General features: G+C 48.0%; 3 non-coding genes and 4 pseudogenes across 3 annotated transcripts; 5 read left to right on the plus strand and 2 right to left on the minus strand.

Annotated features, from left to right (window-relative positions):
• The first annotated feature begins 5,074 nt into the window (after positions 1-5,074).
• On the plus strand, positions 5,075-5,251 carry LOC139531055 (U2 spliceosomal RNA; annotated as a pseudogene).
• A 207-nt stretch (positions 5,252-5,458) lies between these two features.
• Positions 5,459-5,643, minus strand: LOC139531072 (U2 spliceosomal RNA). The gene has a single exon (XR_011666195.1). It is a non-coding gene; the product is annotated as a U2 spliceosomal RNA (small nuclear RNA).
• A 1,687-nt stretch (positions 5,644-7,330) lies between these two features.
• LOC139531075 (U2 spliceosomal RNA) lies at positions 7,331-7,523 on the minus strand. Its single transcript, XR_011666196.1, has one exon. It is a non-coding gene; the product is annotated as a U2 spliceosomal RNA (small nuclear RNA).
• On the plus strand, positions 7,483-7,685 carry LOC139531039 (U2 spliceosomal RNA; annotated as a pseudogene).
• A 302-nt stretch (positions 7,686-7,987) lies between these two features.
• On the plus strand, positions 7,988-8,104 carry LOC139531144 (U5 spliceosomal RNA). The gene has a single exon (XR_011666251.1). It is a non-coding gene; the product is annotated as a U5 spliceosomal RNA (small nuclear RNA).
• A 6,904-nt stretch (positions 8,105-15,008) lies between these two features.
• Positions 15,009-15,186, plus strand: LOC139531076 (U2 spliceosomal RNA; annotated as a pseudogene).
• A 326-nt stretch (positions 15,187-15,512) lies between these two features.
• Positions 15,513-15,566, plus strand: LOC139531162 (U5 spliceosomal RNA; annotated as a pseudogene).
• Positions 15,567-19,866: the final 4,300 nt, after the last annotated feature.

Consider the following 19,866-nt stretch of genomic DNA (forward strand, 5'->3'; position numbering starts at 1 on the left):
AGGTACTTTTTTAAGAAAATAGTTAGTAAGGGTAGGACAATAACAGGGTTAAAAAACAAGGATGGGGTTTTAAAAACAGACACAGAAGGAATAAAGGAAGTGGTCGAGGATTTTTACAGGGAACTGTTTGGGGTAAAAGAAGTATGTGAAGAAACGATGGGGGACCTTTTAACATACATTGACAAGACCTTACCCAACACAGACGACCTGACAAAAGACCTGACGAGGACAGAAATTGACCAAGGACTGAAACATTTTAAGAGGGGTAAATCACCGGGGGGAGGACGGCCTCCCTTTGGAGTTTTATCTGACCTTTTGGGATGTTTTAGCCGACGAACTTCTGACTGTTTTTACTGACTTTAAAACTGTCAGGTAGTCTGTCCAGATGTTCAGAGTGGGGATCGTGACTCTTTTATATAAGAAAAACGACAGGACTGACCTGAAGAACTGGAGACCGATTACCCTTTTAAACTTTGATTGTAAACTTTTTTAACACTCAGAATGTCTTCTGTCTTAGGGGAGGTGATCCACCCGGACCAAACCTGTGCCGTTCCCGGAAGGAAGATCACGGACAGCCTGATACTGATCCGAGATGCCATCTGTTATGCGAGAGACAGAAACATGCGGCTTGTAGTCCTAAATTTAGATTTTGAAATAGCCTTTGATCGGGTCTCGCAACAGTACCTCTTTAAGGTACTGCAAAAAATGGGTTTCCCGGACAGGGTTTTAGCTTGGGTGGGACTGCTGTACGGGGACATCACCAGCAAAATCCTCGTAAATGGGCATCTGTCAAAAGCAGTGGGAGTACATTGCGGCGTCCGTCAGGGCTGTCCATTATCTCCTCTTCTGTTCGTGGCCTGCATTGAACCACTGGCACAGGTCTTGAGAAGGGACCAACGGATCAGTGGGGTGGGTATCCCGGGGAGTGGGGGGATGACCGCCAAGTGCGTTTTTTACATGGACGACGTCAACATTTTATGTACCGACCTTTTATCCGTCGACAGGACCCTGGACAGGACCGACTGGTACGGACGAGCCTCTGGGGCGAGACTGAACAGAGACAAGACAGAGGCCCAATTTTTCGGACCGTGGTTAGACCCAGACTTGACCAGACTACCTCTGACAGTCAAAACGACGGACATAAGGGTACTGGGGGTAAAGTTTGACCGGGAGGGAGGAGGGAGCGGTAACTGGAGCGGGATCCTGGGGACAGTAAGACAGAGACTGGGTTTTTGGGGACTACGACAGCTGACTTTTGAGGGCAAGGTTTTAATCATTAAAGCTGTGATTTTACCTGTGCTTTTATTAATCAGTTCTGTTTTTATCCCCCCACGAAGGAGTCTTTTAGCCCTGGAGCGGGGGCTCCAGGGCTTAAATATTGTGTAATATGATGTTACAGGACTGTCATCTGAAGAATTCTGAGAAGGTTAGTGAAAAAATTAATATATTTTGGTGGTGATAACGTTATCGCGCTTTTTGCCTTGAATCAATGCTGGGGTGATGTTAGCTCATGTGGTATGCTAATATAACGATATATTGTGTTTTCGCTGTAAAACACTTAGAAAATCTGAAATATTGTCTGGATTCACAAGATGTTGGGCTTTCATTTGCTGTACGCTGTGTATTTTTCAGAAATGTTTTAAGATGAGTAATTAGGTAATACACGTTGCTCTCTGTAGTTATTCTAGTCGCTTTGGGTGAGTTTTGTGATAGTGGCTGCAATGGTAAACTGTGATTTATACCTGAAATATGCACATTTAAAAAAAAAAAAACATATGCTATACCATAAATATGTTATCAGACTGTCATCTTATGAAGTTGTTTCTTGGTTAGTGGCTATATATATTTTTATTTAGTCGAAATTGTGATAGCTGCCCATGCAGGAAAAAAATGGTGAAGAAAAAAAAGTTGTGTCTTTTGCTATCGTGGTTAGCTAATAGATTTACATTGTGTCTTCCCTGTAAAACATTTAAAAAATCAGAAATGATGGCTGGATTCACAAGATCTGTATCTTTCATCTGGTGTCTTGGACTTGTGATTTAATGATATTTAGATGCTTGTATTTACTTGTGACGCTATGCTAGGCTATGCTAGTCAGCTTTTTTACTGTGGGGGGTGCTCCCGGATCCGGGTTTGGTAGCAGTGAAAGGTTAAAAGCCGATGGCCGGAGGGCAGGATCAACAGTCAGCCAGAGGGGCTGGACTGCGCAATACATTGCAGTTCGTTTGGAAGAACAAGGGCCAGCAAATTGGGAATAGAGAATGGTTCATCAGGACGGTGATCATTGAAGGGCTAAAGGTGGACCCAGGGCACGTTTACTGCTTGCAGCGGAACATGGCGGCGGAGGGATACGACCTGTCTCTAAACAGCGAGGCCTTGTACAGGCGGTGTTTGGACACATGCAAAGAGAAGGCAGCCAGTGAGCCGTTCTCAAACTTTCAGGTTCTCCCCTTGTGCCGGTTGGATTTAAAGATCATCACCGTGCACATTTAGAACCCCTACGTGGGGGATGACAGCATCGGGGCTTTCCTAGGCCGGTTTGGGAAAGTGAGTCCCGGGGTGCGGTACCTACGGGACGGGTATGGAATATGGTCAGGGAGGAGACAGTTCCGTGTCGCACTGAACAGAGATCCGGAAGGAGCCGATAAGTTGGTTCATCCACCAGCCTATTTCTCCATTGGAGCAGACCGGGGGTACCTGTTTTATTCAGGCCAACCAAGTTTTTGTAGACATTGCCGTAGCTTCTGGCATTTGGCCACGGGGTGCAACCTGCTGAAGTGCAGAAACTGTGGGAAACCAGGTCACGGGGCAGCCAACTGCAGGGAGGCTCGAGTGTGCAATGGCTGTGGGAAGGAGGGCCACTTGTATAAAGACTGTCCAAATAGACAACGGACCTATGCGGAGGCAGCTGGCCATGGCAACGAGGAAGATGCTGCGGGCTCTTCCCTCCGGCCAATAGAAGAGGTTCTTGTGGACATTCGAGCAGTGGCAGCGGGGGTGGCGAAAGCCCCAGGGGAAAGTGCAGTAAAGGAGGTCCGTCCGAAGGGGACTGAGGAGGAGATGGAGCTGCTGACGGGAGCTTGGGAGGATAGTCTGCTGAGTGAGATGTCAGACGATGCGGCTTCCAGAACCCCTACGCGGAAGATGAGGTCGTCTTCGGAAGGCGGGTCAACTGGATCGGCATCTTCAGACAATGGCGAGTCCGGGAAGGTGTACAAAGGGAAAAGAAAGAAGAGGAGGAGGGTAACTGATCGGGTGGTGGTGGAAAAGCATAGGAGGCCAGAGGTGCCCACCTCCAACCGGTTTTCAGTGCTGAACCCTGATCCCGGGGATGAAGGGTCAGATATGGGGGCTGAGACCCCGGACTCAGTTGGTTTGAAGGTTCCTGCGGCGGTGGCCTCTGAAGCCTCGGTGGAGGGGTCTGGGGAGCAGGTCCATGGGCCCTGTTTGGTTGCTGCGCTTCCTGGGACAGGCACCTCGGAGATGGACACCAATCCTGAGGAGGCTTCATTGGACGGTGCACAGGTACTGTCCAGGGGAGACCACTCTTCCAGTCCTGGGGAAGCATCGCAGGTCAGTGGACAGGTATCAACCTGTGTGGAATTTTCCAGCCCTGAACGCTCTTTCGTGGCGCCAGGCACGCCGAACAGTGACAATTACCTGGAAGGGGTGAGTGACTTCGGGATGGGGGAGGCTCCTATCTGACAGACTGTAGGTATGGGTGATCTCTTTTAGTTATTTCTTCTTTTTTTTATGACTTTGTTTACAATAGTAACAGTGAATGTAAGGGGATTAAGGGATATGGGGAAGAGAGGAGGGGTGTTTCAGTACCTTTCCTGTATCTCCTTCCAGGTTTGTTTTTTACAAGAGGTTCATTTAAGGGACATGGGGGATATTTCTGTGTTTTCAAGGGGGTGGGCGAAGGAGAGTCCAGATGGGGGATAGGGGGGGTTCACTCCTCTGGGGTGGGGATTTTGTTTGGGGATAGGGATTTTTGTGTGGTGGGTTCTTTTTCTGTCATAGAGGGGAGGGTTTTAGTTGTTGATGTAGACTGGAGGGGGGCGAAGTTTCGTTTTTTTTACATTTATGCACCTGCTGAACCTCGAGGTAGAAAATATATTTTTCTGGCTCTGCCAGATGTTTGTGTAACTAACCGAACTGTGATTTGGGGTGGGGATTTCAATGTCTCTTTCGAAGGCAATGGGGATTTTAGTCTACCCTATTTGGTTTCTGTGGTTAAAGATTTTTCTTTTAGGGACTCTTTCAGAGTCTGCGACCCCAATGGGGAGGGAATGACATGGGCAAACTCAAGGGGTTCCCGTAGTCGTATAGATTTTATTTTTTTACCTGTATCTGTGCCAATATCACAAGTCACTGTGTCTCCGGTCTGGTTTTCTGACCATTGCCAAGTCAAGGTAGTGTTCTCGGTAGACGTGCCAATATTTGGCAGAGGTTTTTGGAAACTAAACTCCAAAATTTTGGCGGATCTTTCTTTTAGGGAAGCTTTAATTTCCCATTATGAGATTTGGGGGGACCTCAAGCTTTTTTTTGGTTCCATAGTTGAATGGTGGGAGTGCGAAAAGCGCAATGTGCGCACCCTGGCCATTTCGCACTGTGTCGCTAAGGCCCGAGCAGATAGGGAGGTTTTTCAGAAGCTTCAGCGGGAGCTGACTGTCTTGGTGTCAGCTGAGAATAAGGGTGAGGGGAGGGATGTGGAGAGGATGGAGGTTTTAAAAAGTAAGTTGGGGCTGTATTTTAAGGGGAAGGCCAGGGACTTTCTCTTTAGGTGTCAAAAAGACAAGTTCGAGTTTGGTGAGGCTAGCAGCTCATATTTTTTTAAACAGATTAAAGCCGCCCGTGCCAAAGCAGTTATTTTGATGTGGACAAATACGGCTTCCATGCTTCTAAGGAACGCTGGAAGTACCTTTATGAGTAAGAGGCATGTTGCAGTGGTTGGGCCAAAGTGTATTTACTGTTTGTATTGTTATTTCCAGGTCTTGGTTTTGTTAGCCGTGTCTTGAAATGTACAGTATTTTGGAAAATGTGAAATGTTTAAAATGAATGGTTTGGTTTAATAAATTATTATAATTTTTTTAAATCTGTTCTTATCAGTTTAATATCTGATACGTCCCCCATCGGGGGACTACATATTAAATGGATTTTTCGAACAGGGAGTCGGAAATGGGGCTTGCTCCGTCCGCTCCACGCATCGACCCGGTATTGCAGTACCTCCGGGAACGGTGCAACACATTTCTCCCGTTGTCAAGGAAAGAAAATACACAAAGCTGTGTAAACAGCTGGCAGAAGAAGAAAAGGAAAGAAAAAAGAAAAAACATCCAAAGTGGAAGTAGGGCGAAGCGCTTTTCGTGGGTTCCCCCGTTTCCCGCCATTTTACTTAAAAAAAATAAAAAAATAAAATAAAAACGTTGGTCAGGATAGTGAGTGAGTGAGTGAGTGTGTGTGTCTCACCGTTCCCGGAGGTACTGCAATACCGGGTCGATGCGTGGAGCGGACGGAGCAAGCCCCATTTCCGACTCCCTGTTCGAAAAATCCATTTAATATGTAGTCCCCCGATGGGGGACGTATCAGATATTAAACTGATAAGAACAGATTTTTTTTTTTTTTTTTTTTTATAAAATATATTTATTACCATCAAAACCAAACAAAAATCTTTCAAACTTACATAATTCTCAAAATATATATTTCTCTAAACAACACTACTTATTTTCAAAACAACCTACTAAAACAATAACCAAAACCAAAAATAATAACATCTAGGGGAGCATCCTCCCTCCCCCTCCCCTCTCTCATCCACCCTCCAACTCAAAAATATCACTCAGGACCATCTCCCGGCCCCTGCCTCCTTCCCTTCGTTTCCCTACCCAAATCCTTCACCTGTCTATCCAGCTCCTCCAAAGGAGAAAAAAGACTAGAAATAGAGGGAGTCCCCGAAGGTCCTGCCACCTCTCCCTCTCCCCCCCCCTCCCCACCACCTCTCCCCCCCCCACTATCCACTTGCTCCACTTTTTCCTCCCTCCTCTTCTTTTGCAAACGAAGTTCCCCTTCCTTCCTTATCCTATCCTCCACCACGTATAGACCAAACCCCCTTATCCTCTCATATCTTCCCAAACTCCCTCTTAAACTCCCTTTCTCCCAACATCCTAACCTCCAAAAGAAAAATTGACTGGAGCTTTACTACTTCCTTCTCTTCCCAGTCCTCTAGCTGCCCTCTATCCTTCTCCATATCCATCAGTTTTCCCGCTACTATTCTTTTCTCCTCCTCAAACCTCCCTGGTGGTCTCCTCGCCCACTCCTCCTCTATCCCCTTGTCCTTCCTTTTCTCTCCTTTTCCCCCCTTCCCCTTCTCCCCCTCTGTCCCGACTACCTCTCCTTCCATATCTACCTCCTCTGCCCTCGACAAACCCTTCTCCCTTACCTCCTTCTCATACTCCTTTATCACCCTCTCATGTTCCCCTGCCTTCCAGCCCTTTACTGGCCCCTTCTTCTCTACCCTCTCCCTCACCCTCCTAAGAACTTCTTTTTTCTGTCCCATGTCCAACTCCAACTCCTCCTCCTCCTCTGTCCCGACCACCTCTTCTTCCATTTCGACCACCACTCCTTCTGTCCTGACCACCAGTTCTTCTGTCCCGACCACCACTCCTTCTGTCCCAACCACCTCTCCTTCTGTCCCAATCACCACTCCTTCTGTCCCAGCTCTCTTCTCCTTCTCCTCTTCTCTCTCTGACTCCTTCGGTACCGTTCCTTCCTCTCTTCCACCACCTTCTGCGCGCTCCTCTCCTCTTCTACCCCCATCCCCAGCTCTCGTTCCCCCCCCAGCTGCAGACGCGTATGACCTCTTCCTAGCCGGGCAGTCTCGCCACAGGTGCTCCACCGAGCCACACCCGTGACACTTCTTAGGCTCACTACAATCCCTTGCCTCGTGCTCACCCGACCCACAATACCTGCACTTTCTTTCGCCGCACGAGGCAAGGGTATGTCCATAGGCCATACAACGCCTGCAATACGGGGGCTGACGTGCGTAATACAACGTCCCCCTGTCAGCCCCCAGGGAGAACATCGCCGGAGGATGGAGAAATCCACCCAAACCCTTCGAATCCTCCCTGAGGAGAGCCTGGAAACATCTCCTCCCATTCCAAAATCCCAAGGAATCTTTCTGGCGTCTTGCTGAGGAGATGTTATCCAGGTATCTCCCCAGAAAAGCCCTCACCTCTTCATCCTTCACATAAGGATTATATATGTTCACGGTGACCAGCCTAAAATTGTTTTTTTCCACAAATGGACCCCTGCGCCCGCCGGGCACCCGGGGGTCCTAGCCATCTCCGTTCCCGGAGGTACTGCAATACCGGGTCGATGCGTGGAGCGGACGGAGCAAGCCCCATTTCCGACTCCCTGTTCGAAAAATCCATTTAATATGTAGTCCCCCGATGGGGGACGTATCAGATATTAAACTGATAAGAACAGATTTTTTTTTTTTTGAGTTGGTTTTTGAAGGTAATAAATATATTTTATAATCTGTTCTTATCAGTTTAATATCTGATACGTCCCCCATCGGGGGACTACATATTAAATGGATTTTTCGAACAGGGAGTCGGAAATGGGGCTTGCTCCGTCCGCTCCACGCATCGACCCGGTATTGCAGTACCTCCGGGAACGGTGCAACACATTTCTCCCGTTGTCAAGGAAAGAAAATACACAAAGCTGTGTAAACAGCTGGCAGAAGAAGAAAAGGAAAAACATCCAAAGTGGAAGTAGGGCGAAGCGCTTTTCGTGGGTTACCCCGTTTCCCGCCATTTTACTTTAAAAAAAAATAAAAACGTTGGTCAGGATAGTGAGTGAGTCTGTCTGTCTGTCACTTTTTACCCACACAAAGTTGGCAGAGTGGGTTGGGTGACCGACCACCCACCCGCGAGGTCCCAGCCTAGTAGTGCACAGAGTATGTCTCGGAACCCGACCTCTGACTTCCATACGACTCTGGTTTCTCTTCATTACGCACAAGCCTTTCGCCTTTTACTAAAGACTTCCGTGGAGAGGAACACTTATGAGTTCCAAGTATTTTTGGAAGGGCTTTGCTTCTGGCAGAGCCCGGTATATCTTGTTTCAAGAGAAATTGACAGAGATGATGACGCCCACCGCCGAGACTTTTTGCTCATGCGTTTGACTTCAATCGGACTGACCGGTGTATTTTTCCACTCCAAGTTGTCGCTAAGGGCAATTGAGTTCAAAGAGCTAGTGACTTAAAGACGCATTGGCGACTTAAAAAAACAAAAAAACACCCGCATTTCTGTCTGTCTGTCTGTCTGTCGCCAGGGAAAGGTTGGTTGGTTGGTTGGTTGGTTGGGGGGGGGGGAGGAGGAGCCACCTTTTGCCAAACCGCCAAAGTCTGCCGAGACCCCCGGGTGCACGGCGGGCGCAGGGGTCCATTTGTGGGTTATCGCTTCTCGGCCTTTTGGCTAAGACCAAGCGTAGATTTGGGCTTTGGTATTCACAAATTGTTCTCTCTGTTTTTATTTATTATTATTTTTTTCTCATTCTCGGTGTTGGTGGTGGACTGCAGGTGGTGGTGGACTGCAGGTGCATCAGCACCTGTAGGGTGAGTCAAGGTTTAATTTAATCACTTCTTGTATTTTTGTATGTTAGTTTGTCGTTGTGTTTTGTGTTTCTATTTCACTTAAAAAATATTTAAAAAGAAAAAGAAGCTATTTCTGTTCCTCGTGTTTCCCCATCCCTTTTACCCTTAGCTTTCCTTTAGTTGGTTTTTTGTTTGTTTGTAGTGTTTGCTAGCTGGGTTGGCTCATTTGCTGGCTTGGCAGGCATTGTTTGTTTCCTTCTGTTGTTTTGTAGCCCCCATAAACCCATCCCTACTCTTCTAATTGTTTTTCCTATCCCCTGAACTTCCCCTGGTCCTAGTAATTGTTTGTTGGTTTTTGTTGCCACTTGGGGGACTCTTGCTGGCTGGCCGGCCTGCTAGCTGGTTAGCATAGCCTGCTGGTGAGGCCTGCCAGCCTCATTGCCCCTCAATTTTGGCTTGTTCTTGGTTAGTACTTGTTGTTGTTTTTCCTTTTTGTGTGTCCCCCCCCCAACCCATATTTGTTTCCTAGTTTCCTACCCCCCTTTTAATTTCATTTTCGTTTGTTTCTTGTCAGCTGGGAGGTTTTAGTACCTGGCCTGCTAGCTTGGTAGCTTAGCCTCACCGGCTAGTGCGGCCTGCTAGCCTCCCAGCCCTCGTAAATCGTTTTGTTTGGTGTACCCTTTTTATTTTAATTTCCCCCCCCCTTGTTTGGTTCTTGTTTGTTTGTTGTTTGTGTAGTGCCTGCCAGCTGGGTTGGCTAGCTGGCGGGCTCTCCTGTTAACTTAGATTGGTTGACTGGCCTGCTAGCCTCCTCGCCCCTCAGGCTTGGCTGTATTTGTCTTGTTTTTCCTGTCCCGGCCTGCTAGCCTCCTAGCCCTTGTTAATTGTTTTGTCAGGTTTACCTCTTATTTTCCCCCTGCGTCTTCCCCATTGTCGATAAGTTCACCTGGGTGCTGTGCTAGTTCGCTTTGTGTCCCGTGGTGTTGGTAGGTCCTGTTAGCCTAGCATAGCTGGACCTGCCAGCTGCCTCGGGTGTTTACACTCCCCCTCCCCTTTCTTATTTTTATTTTTTATTAATTCTTTCACTGGTGTTGGGTTAAAGGGAGTGGGCCTTCACCATGTCAGCAGCACAGGCTGGCATGCGGAGGCACCACGCCGTACGCCTCCTTTTAAAGGAGAAGGGAGGGAAATTAATGGAGTTATCCCGATTGGATTTCTCCAGAAAATTCCTCCAAAAGGAACTCCGTTTTGTACCTGAGCAGGTGAACTGCATCTTAACCCTCCCTTATGGGAAGGGCTTCGATGTTAGCTTCGCCTGCGCCAGCTTCCTGAGGGAATTCTGGGGGCAACTCCAGAACGCCCAGAACACCCAGGGATCCCTGGCAACCATGTTTAAGGTGATCAAGCTGACGGACAATAGCATCAAAACCGTTATTGTCCGCATGTACAATGAAACGGTACAGCCGGAGGACGTTGCAGTATGGTTGGGCAGGTACTGCAACGTGAAGGGGCCCCTGACCCAGGTGAAGGATCCCGATGGGATCTGGACAGGGGCCTGGAGGGTCACTGTCCAGCAGAGGGAGGACCCCGGGGGCTATGGTGGATTGAAAGCCATCCCATCCACCATAGTCCTCGGAGAGAACAGGGGCCATGTTCACTGCCAGGACCAGCCCAAGCTGTGCCGTAAGTGTGGTGAACATGGCCACCTAGCAGACGCCTGCGACAAGGTGGTCTGCATGAAGTGCCGGGAGGTGGGCCACCGCTACGAGGATTGCACGAACGGCAGATCGTGCAACCTCTGTGGCGAGCGGTCCCACCTCATCCGCAGCTGCCCCTCCTCCTGGGCCAATAAGGTCAGGGCCGGCAGGATGGAGGCGGCGGCAGCGGACCGGGCTTCCGAGCGCCAGAGGGAGAAAGCGGCAGTTGCCATGGTGGCAGTAGTGGAAGAGGTGGTAGCGGTGGCAGTAGCAGTGGAGGAGGTGGTAGTGGTGGCAGTAGTGGAGGAGGAGGTGGTGGCGGTAGTGGAGGAAGTGGTGGCAGTAGTGGAGGAGGTGGTAGGAGAGGTGGAGGGCGCGGAAGGCGCAGTGGTGGAAGAAGTGGGAGGGGAGGCAAAAACCCTCCCCACCCCAATCCCCCTGCCCCAGACTGAAGTGACCCCTGAAGGAGAAAGGGCCGAGAAAGACGGCCCTGGAGAGTTGGTGAGTGAGAGCTCCCCAAGTGGGTCTGACAGCATGATGACAGTGTCGGAAACGACACTGTCAAGCGAGGAGGGTACGGGAGGGGGGGGAGAGGCCCTGGGCGAACACCTTCCCCTACGGAAGAGAAATGCAGAGGAGCTCTCCGACCCCGAACAGGGCGAGGAAAAGAAGGGTAAACTGGAGTGGGAGAGCTCCCAGGGGGAGGATGAGTCCAGGGTCTTCCCTCTCAACTCTCCTAACCAGGAATCGTTTTTAAACCCTGTTTTAACCTCCTCTCCCTACCACCCCCCCTTACCCCGTAGGGAGAGAGAGAAAGAACCCGAAAAATAACCCCTTTTAAACTGGTTTAATGCCTTCTTTCCTTTTAGCACTGTTTTTACTTACCTCTTTCATGGCTTTTAACATCACCACCATAAATGTTAGGAGTGTGAAGACTGAAATAAGAGCACAATCGGTTTTATCCTTTTTAGAAAGTGTTAATTCAGATGTGTTTTTATTACAGGAGTGTGGTCTACCCTTTTTATCCTCTTACAGCAAATGGGAGGAAAAGTGGCAGCGCGGGCCCTCCATTTGGAGCGGATCCAATTTTAATAAAAACGATGGTGTTGCCATTTTATTTAAGAACCCACAGGTGGTGGTGAGGGGGAGCACAGTGGTGGTTGGGGGGCGTGCTCTTTTAGCCAACTGTACTTTTATGGGGAGGAATTTTAACGTGCTAAATGTATATGGTTTTAACAACAAACATGACCGTTGCACCCTTTTAGAAGACCTGCAGTCCCACATGCTGGGGAGGGATCCTCTAGTGGTGGGTGGGGATTTTAATTGTGTTTTAAGTAGAGCAGATAGGAGAGGGGCAGGAGAGGATTTTAAGGTAGATAGGTCAAGTGTTTTATTGCAAGGGTTGTGCAGGGATTTTAAACTAACTGACTGTTTTAAAACCCTGCATCCAAGAGAGGAGGGCTTCACCTGGACCAGTGGTGACGGCACCAGAGCCTCTCGCATTGACTATGTTTACCCGGGACTGTCCCCCAACCGATGCTAGAATAACCCCTGCTTTCTTCTCAGATCACGTAATGCTGACGTGCACCCTTTCACTAACTTCGGGTGTGACTGTAGGACGAGGGCCCTGGAAACTGAACTGCTCCCTTTTAGAAGATGATAGAGTAGTTAGTCAGTACAGGGAGCAGTTCAGCCAGTGGCAGACGCTACAGGACTTCTTTGACACACGAGCACAGTGGTGGGAAATGGTGAAGGGTAAGACGAGGACCTTCTTCAGGGAGATAGGAAAGAGGGAAAGCAAGAAACAGGATAGACGCATGTTGGGACTGCAGAAGAGACTGGAACGGTATTTTAACCTATGCCAACAGGGCTTTGATTTTAACCAAGAAATCAAAGAAGTAAAGAAAGAAATGGCATTTTTAGCAGAACATAAGAGCAAGGGGGTTATTTTAAGAAGCAAGGAAAGGGAATTAGAAGAGGGGGAGAAGTGTACTAGATACTTTTTTAAGAAGATAGTTAGCAAGGGTAGGTTAATGACAGGGTTAAAAGATAAAGATGGGGTTTTAAAAACAGACACAGAAGGAATTAAAGGAGTAGTCGAGGATTTTTATGGGGAACTGTTCGGGGTAAAAGATGTATGTGAGGAGATTATGGAGGACGTTTTAACATACATTGACAGGACCATACCCAGCACGGACGACCTAACGAAAGACCTGACAATGACTGAACTCGACGAAGGACTGAGACATTTTAAGAGGGGAAAATCACCGGGGGAGGACGGCCTCCCCTTGGAGTTTTATCTAACCTTTTGGGATGTTTTAGCCGACGAACTTCTGACTGTTTTTACTGACTTCGAACAACTTGACAGACTACCTGACAGTTTTAGAGTAGGAATCGTGACCCTTTTACATAAGAAAAATGACAGGACTGACCTGACAAACTGGAGACCGATCACCCTTTTAAATTTTGATTGTAAACTTTTTACCAAGGTTTTAACACTCAGAATGTCTTCTGTTTTAGGGGAGGTGATCCACCCGGATCAAGCCTGTGCCATTCCGGGAAGGAAGATCACGGACAGCCTAGTACTGATCAGAGATGCTATCTGTTATGCGAGAGACAGAAACATGCGGCTTATAGTCCTAAATTTAGATTTTGAGAAAGCCTTTGATCGGGTCTCGCACCAGTACCTCTTCAAGGTACTGCAAAAAAATGGGGTTCCCAGAAAGGTTTCTAGCTTGGGTGGGATTGCTGTATGGGGACATCACCAGCAGAATCCTGGTAAATGGGCATTTGTCAAGAGCAGTGGGAGTATACTGCGGCGTCCGTCAGGGCTGTCCATTATCTCCCCTCCTGTTTGTTGCTTGCATTGAGCCACTGGCACAGGTCTTGAGAAGGGACCAACGGATCAGTGGGGTGAGTATCCCGGGGAGTGGAGGGATGACTGCCAAGTGCGTTTTTTATATGGACGATGTTAACATTTTATGTACCGACCTTTTATCTGTCGACAGGACCCTGGACAGGACTGACTGGTACGGACAAGCCTCTGGGGCGAGACTGAATAGGAACAAGACAGAGGCCCAATTCTTCGGACCGTGGGCAGACTCAGACTTGACCAGACTACCACTGACAGTTAAAATGACGGACATAAGGGTTCTGGGGGTAAAATTTGACAGGGAGGGAGGAGGTAGTGGCAATTGGACCGGGATTTTAGGGACTGTAAGACAGAGACTGGGTTTTTGGGGACTGAGACGGCTGACATTTGAGGGCAAGGTTTTAATCATCAAGGCTGTGATTTTACCTGTACTTTTATTAATCAGTTCTGTTTTTATCCCCCCACGAACAACTCTTTTAGCTCTGGACCGGATGCTGTTTTATTTCCTTTGGGGAAGCAAGTGGGAGAGGCTGAGGAGGGAGGTGGTGAAGAGGCCCAGGCTCAAGGGGGGGAAAGGCTTGCCTGACCTCTACTTGTTCCTGGGCAGCCGCTATACAGCGATACATCTGACTCTCGCCACCTCCCCGGTCAGCAACAAGACCCAGGCCCTCGCACGGTTCTGGCTGGGGTCTTACCTCAGATCCTTGAGGCTGATCCCAGTTGACCTGCGAGCCCCAGTCTCTTTCCTGCTCCCCACACACTATGCCCAGCTCAAAAAGTTTTTAAGACATTTTAAACTGGAAAAGGAGCCTGTCACAGTTTTAACAAAACACCGCTCTCTTTTCTCTCTTGTGCAGGAACGGGAACCGGTGTGTCCAGTGCGCGGGCTCGCGATAGGTGAGCCCACCACGGTTTGGCGCAACGTGGCCCATCCTGCTCTGCTGAATTGGCATCGTGACCTGTCCTGGATGGTCGCCCATGAGATCCTCCCGGTCAGGGCCGTCATGCACTCCCGGGGCATGGCAAGGACATCCGCGTGCCCCCGACCAGGCTGCGGCCAAGAAGAGTCGGTGAGGCACTTGCTCTGGGAGTGCAGAGCTGCTAGGGACCTGTGGAAGGAAGCAGGCCCCCTGATCTCCCCACGTCTGCCAGCAGGGGAGGACCTAACGCCGCAGCTCGTGCTGTATGGGGTGGGCCGAAGGCCTATTCCACCAAAGGCCTTCATACAACTCTGGCCCACCCTCACGTGCCTGAAGGACGCTTTGTGGTCCTCCCGCAACCTGCTGGTAGGAAAACAGGTAGAGACCACCCCCCAGGCAGTGGCTTTGGTAGCCACGGAAGCCCTGGGGTGGTACGAACGAAAGGGGGCCTCGACCCCAACCGAAGGGTCCCCCACAACACCTGAGGTCCCGGCGGCCACGGCCTGACAGCTCTGCGGAGCCTAGGGCGACGCGCCTAGGGGAGGGGTCTCCTCTGGGCCCCGACGGATGGGTACGGAGTCAATTCGGAAGAGCAGGAGGAGGCTTTTTTTTTGATAAGGACTCACCCCGTTCCTGTACAAAGGACTAAAGACAGTTTTTTAACAAAGGGACTTTTTGGACAGGCTTTCCATGTCTTAAAAATTGTTTTACTTTGTTAAATCATTCATACACATTTTAAATGGCTTTTATCAAATTGGTTTTTACAAAAAAGGGTACTTTCATGCACGATTGTTTTATTGTTTTAAATAAACAACCTGTACCTTTTAAAAAATATAATAATTGTAATGTAATGCTGGTTTTTATGCACTTTATGCCGTTTTTATGTGTAAAAATGAATTGAAAATGTGAGCTGTTTTAAAGGAAAATGCATCAATAAAACTTTTTCCAAAAGAAAAATCTGTTATCATTTTAATATCTGATACGTCCCCCATCGGGGGACTACATATTAAATGGATTTTTCGAACAGGGAGTCGGAAATGGGGCTTGCTCCGTCCGCTCCACGCATCGACCCGGTATTGCAGTACCTCCGGGAACGGTGCAACACATTTCTCCCGTTGTCAAGGAAAGAAAATACACAAAGCTGTGTAAACAGCTGGCAGAAGAAGAAAAGGAAAGAAAAAACATCCAAAGTGAAAGTAGGGCGAAGCGCTCTTCGTGGGTTCCCCCGTTTCCCGCCATTTTACTTAAAAAAAAAAAAAACGTTGGTCAGGATAGTGAGTGAGTGAGTTGGTCTGTCTGTCTGTCTGTGACTTTTTACCCACACAAAGTTGGCAGAGTGGGTTGGGTGACCGACCACCCACCCGCGAGGTCCCAGCCTAGTAGTGCACAGAGTGTCTCGGGCCCCGACCTCTGACTTCCATACGACTCTGGTTTCTCTTCATTACGCACAAGCCTTTCGCCTTTTACTAAAGACTTCCGTGGAGAGTGTGACGACCCTCCCACTCTGTCTACCGTTTTCTCTCTCTTTGCTCTTGTTTCCTTATTAGGATGCCGGTGGGCGGAGTTGGGAGGGTCGTCAGCTACATGGGAAACACCTGGGCCCACTCTCCCAGGATAAATACACCACTTCCCCATTCATGGAGGGGACTCTCTCCATGTAGACACCTTGATAGATTCGGTTATGTTTCATGGTGCTTTTTGGTTGTTTGTTTTAGCATCTTTCAACACCCTGCATTATCACATTCATGCATGCAAGACATTCACTTACACTACTGATTACTGATTACACACACCATTGTATATTATACCTAGTTTCTTTATCTAATAAATATATTTTTGTTACTCCTTATCTCCACGTGGTCTCCCTTTTGTTACGGGCTCTGAGCCGGTTCGTGACAAGTGGGGGCTCATCCGGGATCTTTTGAACGTATTGGTTTGGGAGAACGTGGAGGTACGTGTTTGGTTTGCATATGTTGTTTGAGTTTGATAGGCCCAGTATTGGTTGCCTTTGTTGTTTGGTTTGTGTGCTGCATTGGAGAGAGTATAATGGTTAGTTTCCAGGCCCTGCCCAGCCTGGAAACTCTTGTTCTACTTTCTGTTGGGACATTGGTCTGAGGAGGTGAGTAATCGACTGTGTATCTCAGTGGGAGATTTGGGTAGGGTAGTGGAACTTGCTACCCGGAGCTATAGCCTTTTACCCCTGATAGGCTTAGCGACGTGTTTCCTTTTTGGAATATGTTGGGCATGGTTAATGTTTGTTATTTTTGTGTGGTGTCTGTGGACTGAGCAGTTGTCTCGGGGGCACATCCGTGGCTTGGTGGAATCTGCCAGCGTGCTGGGGGGTTTATTACCTTGCCAGCGGGCTACAGTGCGTAAATACCCACCGCAAATCCGCACGAAGACTAGGGTTGAGTTATTGTAGGTTTTGGGGAAGCTCCGTATCTCATCTCTCTTCTGTGGTGCTCAGGGTGATTGTCATTTCTCTGGCTGTGGTCTGGTGTGCTCAGCAGAGGGGAAGAGTGAGAATATTTTTTTTTACTATGGCGTCTTATGTAGATGAGTTCATTCGCTTTCCATCAGAGGAATTGTTAGAATTAGGTACTAAAGAACAGCTGTTGAAAATTGCTGAACACTACAAGGTTGAAATTAGTGATAAACGTCTAAAGAATTCTATTAGGTTGATATTGAAGGCCAATCTGATGGAGAGTGGTATTCTTGAAGTTATCACTGGGCCAGTCTCTGCTGAGGGGTCATCTCCCCGTAACGTTGCAATGGCCATTCCATCGGTTAGTCCTAGTAGTCTTCTTTTTGAACAGCAGAAAGAACTGCTTCTGTTACAGCTGCAGCATGATCGTGAGAAGCTAGAGCATGATCGGCAGCATGATCGTGAGAAGCTAGAGTATGATCGTGTAAAGTATGAAAAGGAATTAGCATTTAAACAAGATATGGAGCATGCTAAAATCAAGTTGCAACAAGAACGGATAGAGTTGGTTAGGGAAGGAAAGATCTCAGGGGAGAGTTTGTTCTGGGAAGGTGATCCAGATTTACCTAGGGGTCGTTCCTCTTTTGGTCGTGCCCCGGACACATTTGATATTGTTGGGAACTTACGGTTATTACCTCAGTTTAATGAAAAAGACCCTGAGACATTCTTTTCGTTGTTTGAGCGTGTTGCTGACGCTAGGAGTTGGCCTGATTCTGACCGCACCTTAATGTTGCAGTGTGTGCTGACTGGTAAAGCGCAGGAGGCATATTCAGCTCTTACTGTACACGACAGTGCCTGTTATGATAAGGTTAAAACGGCTGTGTTGCAGATTTATGAATTGGTCCCTGAGGCTTACCGCCAACGATTTAGAACTTTAAAAAGGGATGATAAACAGACTCATGTTGAGTTTGCGCGACAATTATCTGTACAGTTTAATCGCTGGTGTTCTGCCTCTGCAGTTGTGACTTTCCAAGGGCTGTGTGATCTGATTATGTTAGAGCAATTTAAGGACACAATCCCTGATCGTATTGCCACCTATATTAACGAACGAAAAGTAAAGAATGTCGCTGAAGCTGCGGTTTTGGCGGATGAGTATGTGTTGACTCACAAAAGAGTCTTTGCAGAGCCCCGTATTCGGAATGAGTGGGGGCGTTCGGATAGATTTGGGCTTCGCTCACCGAGATATTTTGGTTCACGGGCAGAGTTTAATTCAACTCGGGTTGAGCCTGACTCCCGTGGTAAAGCTGACTTTGGGCAAGAGTGTCACTACTGTCAAGGTTCAGGTCATTGGAAAAACGAATGTCCACTTCTCAGATCAAAGGGGGCTTACGCTAAACCTAAGCCTACCGCGTTAGCTGCGCCTGTTCTACATCAGTTCATTCATGACTCATTGCCTCAGGTCCAGGAGCATGTGAAAGTACATATTGATCCAGACTATTTACCTTTCATTACGGAAGGTTTTGTGTCTATGTTAGGAAGTAAGGAATTAGTGCCAGTGAAGATCTTGAGAGATACAGGTGCCTCCGAATCGTTTGTGTTGGAGTCGGTGTTACCCTTTTCAGCTGAGACTGATTCGGGGAATAGTGTTCTAATTAGGGGAATAGGTTTGAACACTCTTTCAGTTCCATTGCATAAACTGATGTTAGATTGTGGACTGGTGAAAGGTGAGGTTGTTGTGGGGGTGCGTCCTTCGTTGCCTATTGAGGGTATCGACGTTATTCTTGGGAATAACTTGGCAGGTGAGCGGGTGTGGCCTGTCGCGTTTCCATCTCTAGTGGTTTCCACAAAGCCGTCAGTTGTTGAGATTCCTGATGAGAGTGTACAGAGCTTCCCAGAGGTGTTCAGTGCGTGTGCAGTGACGCGTTCTATGAGCCGTGGCGAACTGGTCACTGTGCCGACTAATGAGAAGTATGCCACTGCTTTCCCTGTTATTCCGTTATCTGTTAACCGCTCAGATCTAATCAATGCGCAACGGACTGACTCCACATTAGAAGAGTTGCGTGACCAAATTGTGCCTGTGGAACAGTTGGGAGATGTCGCCCATGGTTATTTTCTCCAGGATGATGTCCTGATGAGAAAGTGGGTGTCTCATGGTAGTTGTTTTCTAGGGGAGGCGATTAGTCAGGTTGTGGTACCAGTAAATCTTCGTGAGTTGGTGTTGACAACTTCTCACAATGATGTTGCTGGACATATGGGTGTAGGGAAAACATACCATCGCATATTAAGACATTTCTTTTGGCCTAGATTAAAGAGGGATGTTTCTGATTTCATCAAAACTTGTCACACCTGTCAATTAACTGGGAAACCTAATCAAGCTATTAAGCCGGTACCACTGTTTCCTATTCCTGTACTCAGCCAACCTTTTGAGTATCTGATTATTGACTGTGTGGGTCCGTTGCCTCGTTCTAAAAAGGGTAGTAGTTACCTGTTCACTGTGATGTGTCAGACCACAAGGTTTCCAGCAGCCTATCCTCTCCGGTCTATCACGACTAAGTCTGTGTTAAAAGCTTTGACTCAGTTTCTGTCACTGTTTGGAATACCTAAGGTCATTCAGAGTGATCAAGGGTCTAATTTCACCTCTAATCTGTTTGGTCAGGTTCTCCAACAGCTCCATATTAAGCACAATCTGGCTAGCGCCTATCACGCGCAAAGTCAAGGAGCATTAGAACGTTTCCATCAAACACTTAAGTCTTTGTTGAGAAGTTATTGTACTGAGATGGATAAGGATTGGGAGGAGGGGTTGCCTTGGTTATTGTTAGCCGCTAGGGAGGTTTCACAGGAGAGCACCGGTTTTAGTCCAAATGACCTTGTGTTTGGACATAGGGTGCGTGGACTTCTATCTGTTCTTCAGGATGACTGGAAGTCTCCCGAGCCTCCTCAGTCTTTGTTATCGTATGTGTGTGATTTCCGGCGCCGCTTGTATGCCGCTGGCGAAATGGCTAAAGAGAAGCTATCATCTTCACAGGAAAGGATGAAAGGCATATTTGATCGCCGAACTGAGCCACGTCACTTTAGTCCAGGTGACCAGGTTCTTGCTCTGCTGCCAATTGTTGGTTCTCCTTTTGAAGCCAAGTTTCAAGGTCCATATACAGTGGTGCGCAAGTACACTGAGCAAAATTATCTAGTTGCCACTCCAGAACGGAGGAAAGCACACCAGCTGTGCCATGTAAATTTGTTAAAACCCTATTATGCACGTTCCTCAGAGACTGAACAGTGGGAATCTATAGAGGACGGTAAACCTGTTCTTTTGGCTGAAACCGTTATTCCCTTGGATTCTTCTCAGGATAGGTCTACGAATGAGGAGG

Source organism: Salvelinus alpinus, chromosome 9 (assembly GCF_045679555.1).
Source record: "Salvelinus alpinus chromosome 9, SLU_Salpinus.1, whole genome shotgun sequence".
Taxonomy (NCBI): Eukaryota; Metazoa; Chordata; class Actinopteri; order Salmoniformes; family Salmonidae; genus Salvelinus; species Salvelinus alpinus.